This window comes from Sciurus carolinensis, chromosome 10 (genome assembly GCF_902686445.1).
Source record: "Sciurus carolinensis chromosome 10, mSciCar1.2, whole genome shotgun sequence".
Classification (NCBI taxonomy): Eukaryota; Metazoa; Chordata; class Mammalia; order Rodentia; family Sciuridae; genus Sciurus; species Sciurus carolinensis.
Genome location: NC_062222.1, coordinates 130,158,655 through 130,163,016, shown reverse-complemented (window position 1 = coordinate 130,163,016; position 4,362 = coordinate 130,158,655).

The window sequence follows — 4,362 nt, the reverse complement described above, 5'->3', positions numbered from 1 at the left end:
ATCAGACTGCTCCCCAGCTAGCAGCATCTGAATGGAAAACACAAATCCTGAAGAATACACATGGTCACTGAACAGCCTCCAAATGACTCTAATGCACTGTAAGACAGTCTCCAAGGCCTTGCATCTTCCTCTTACCTTGTTATCATCCTGTCCTTGGAACAGGAAGGATGTGAGGTGACAGAGCTCTTTTGCAGAGGGGATGCCAGTCTGGCAGAGTAGTATGCATGTGTGTGCGTGACAGGGAGAGAGATACAGATGCACACACACACACACACACACACACACACACAGCAACAAAGGGAGGACCGATGACTTCACTTGAATCAACTCCTGAATCAACTCCTCCTCAGAAGACAGCTCTGCTTCCCCTCACAGGAACCAGCCAATCTCACTTTGCCTTAAGCGAATGTGCATAGTACTTCCATCAAAACCGATATCGTCCTGGCAGATACAGTTCTTCCTAAAATTTTAAGACTTTGTAGATAAATATTACTGTCTTCCAACTCCAGTGAATTCTCTCAGCCGAAGGAGATGTCCGCTCACTTCATTCATTCATTCATTTCATGAATTCTCATTGAGCATCTACAGTAAGCCCACATAACTTGCGTTACTCCCACACTGGCTGTGACTTCAGCCTGGTGGTCTCAGTTTGTCACAGTCTGTCTTTCCTTGTCTGTGAAATGGTGCTATGCACCCCTAATTCCCAGGATAGTGGTGGTGCCCGAATAAGACTTACAGTCTGAAAACTCTGAAGGCTTTTATAAATGTGGGATGATATGTTCTGGAAAGAAATCTGAATGGAAACAAGATTTCTACAATAGAGTAAGTGGTGGTTTTACAGCACCTTCGGGGAGCAGGTAAGATATAATGGTAAGTGGAGACGCCTGTGGTAAATCAGACACCACTGGGATTGCACATGTGAATTAGCAGAGCTGTACACCGTGATGCACACATTTAAGCCTGAAGTTGCCTAATGATTATGTGAATGAATTTTTTTTCTCTGAGTTTCTAGAACCTTGCAGGGAATTTTTCAAAGGCAAAATGAAGCTATAAGAGTATATTTCTTGCCACCATAAAATAAGGTAAAACATAGTAAGCATAATAATAAATTTATAAAGAGACTTTTTAAAGCACTCTGTGCTAGGCATTATGCTCAGAATGCCTGTAAGATTATCTCAGTAAAATTGCACAGTACCTTGCAAACTTTTCTCATTTTATAGCTAATGACACTGAGGCTCAGAGAAGTTACCTAACTAGCCCCAAACCATAGTGCTAGCAGATAAAAATGAAAATCTAGAGTGAGTTTCGTTTTCATGATGTGTGCTTCCTGGGAAGCCTTTGTAGAAGGTGCAATAATAAAGCAGAATTTTTAGAGAAGGCAGAACTTGGACATGAGAAGTTGGGAGGGGGGAGTGGCTGCTGGGAACAGAGTGAACAGCAGTAGGCGAGACGTGGATTTGGAAAGCAGGGTGTATGAACAGAAAACCAAAAGCAATATTAATTGTGAATAAGCTTTTTGAAGTTATAGGAACAAATAAGATTGAAAAAAACAGTGTGGGAGCAGAAGATGGAAGGCTTTGAAGGGAGATCAAGAGTCTGAGGCTGTTTTGCAGACAATGGGGAGAAACAGAAAGAGCCTTGCAATGGTGTCATCAAGATGCTACCTAAGAAGTGCAGAGCAGGCAGCAGAGAATGATCCTGGGGTCAGGGTGGCTGAGCAGGAGGCTAACCCAGCGTGGCAACAAGACAGACTTCATGTCGACAAGGGAAACTTGAAGAGGAAACTCTATTGTCAACGCCAAGGAGTCTCTTTTCTGATGACCTATTTTAGAGATTTTGGTTTTGTTTTTCAGCTTTATTTTGCAGAGGATCAACTTTCTGGCTTAAAATCTAATAAAGCATGTGATTGCCTTTCACATTTCACAAACACATGGGCAGAGAAAAGACTACCCTCCCTGCAGGTTCTTGCAATTCCTCATCCAAAGGCTCCCTCTGCTTGCCAAGAATGTGCTAGAGGCGAGCCAGCCAGTCTGGCACAGTTCCCCTCCTCCTCCTCCTGAAGCCCCACCCCCACCGACTCACCGGAGCCCAGGCTCCATCCAAAGCTAGAAAACCTGTGGACACCCCCAGCTCCCATCTGCTCCCACTCCCTCCCAGTTCAACAAGTGTGGCCTTCTGGCTAAAAACGGAATATTTCTGACCTTGAAGAAAACATGCTCTGTTTCCCCTGATGGCATCTCCAGTGTGGAGGGAAATAGACTGGCCTTTGTTACTCTGTCCCTGGTAGAAGATTACGGGCAGTGCCCAAAGCTGGGTGCGGGGCGGGCAGCGGGTGGTGGCAGGAGGTGAGGTCTGGTCAGTTGACTTAGCATAAGGCCCGTATTGTCCTGGCAGCCTCCTTTTGGAGAAACAAAACTCTTGAAGGAGCTGGCTGCCCACTTGGGCTCAGGCCTGAGGACCCAGGACTTTTTCATGAGTGTTTCTTGTCCTTCTAGATTCCTCTTGGGCTTTGAGCATGACTACAATATTGATATGCAGGGTGGCGTCTTTCTCACATGAGAGGTTTCCTGAAACAGTAGCTGAAACAGAAGAACCTGGAGGATCCTAGGCCCTACATGCAGGCCGCCAACTCGGAAAAGAAAGGATCATGGGAAGGCCACATTCCCCGGCCTGCACATTTTGACATTAATTGCAGTGGGACACACTGTACTGGACACGGCTTGAACTCGAACCCAAGACCATCTAACTTTAAATTTCACTCCATCAACCCAGTATTTCTGTTCTGTTTAGCTATAAAGTATCATCTTCAAGTGAAATCTTACATAGACCACTAATATGCAAACTATATCTAAAACTATAGGTGTATGCTAATAGAAACGCAGATCAATTTGTTTTAACGTGTGCCATACATTTAATGGATAAGACCAAAGAGTCATTTCGGACCGTTACAGTTTTCTGTAGGCCTCAGCATTCATTTTCAAATCTTGCTTTCACTGGATGGAATTAAACTCCTTTTCTATGCAGATAAGTCACTGCAAAGGATTAGCCATTAGTTCTCAGGTGCTCTTGGAGCCTTGGTATACTGTGGTTTAGCAAAACTAGTCTAAAAGTCAAAGCTGAATTCCTCTTAATACTTAACTACAACCCCACATTCCTTTTCATAAACCTAAATGTCCAAGTCAGGTGGTCAGCCCTTAAATGGACAGTCAGCTAAGAAATGGCCCGTGTCAGAATGATTACCATGTAAGACACACTGCCTTCATTTCAGTTTTCCTCTCCTGATACATATGGATACATAGGTGTATTGCAAAAGGGCCTTTATATTAAGCAATTTTATGTGAGAGAATCTAATAAAACCAGAATTTTAAAAAAAGAAACAAAAAGTAAGAGGCTTTCTGAATCAATGACATTCAAAAAAATTTCAAATGCAAATATCAGGAAAGGTTCATAGAAGGCCTTCTCCAAAGTGACACAGCCTAACAACCAAAAGTAAGTCACTGGTGGCTTCGGCTGAGCTAAAATTTAATCTGTAAGGCATTTAAATGTGTGTTGTTTTTTTAAAGTAGTTTCAAAGGTATAAGAAAAATAATTAAGGAATGTGTTTAAGAATTCCTAAAGTATTTTTTTAAAACCTGGCCCCAGACCCCGAGGTCTCCATCTTAGTTTCCAACTGCTTTCAGATACAGGGATAAGCCAGACCAAACCAAGGCTGTTATAAAATGTGATCCAGCGAACAGGAGCATTTCTCCAAACATCGTTCGGAGGCACCCAGTTCAGGAGCGGAGCATCATGACAGAAGCCATGCGCATGCAGAGTGCCCGAGCCTGCTCCTCTGGATTCGCTGAGTTTAGTTACCTCGTGAGCACCCAAGATGCGCTACGTCCACTCAGAGGAACCAAGGAACACCAGAGAAACTAATGTCCCTGTGTTCATAGTGTGAAATTTCTAGTTGGAGGAACTAGACATAAAATTCTGGAAGGGCAAATGCCAGAAGGAAATATAATTAATTGCACACACAAATCCAAACCAGTAGGAAAACAATAAAATATCAAGTAGGATTGGTGCTGGGGAATTAAAATAGGATGTGGTTTTGGTGAGTGGTTAGGCCCTGCTTTAGACTGTGTGCTGGAGGCTCAATATCTGTCTCTCTCTCTCTCTCTCTCTCTCTCTCTCTCTCTCTCTCTCTCTCTCTCACACACACACACACACACACACACACACACATGCAGCTACGGGTGTGCACATGCACACACACATGCATTTTTATTATGACATTTCTTAAGCATCCACAAAGGTCAGGTGACAATGAATCCCCACTGACCCCAACATCAATGGTCATCAATATCCGAACCACCTCATTCC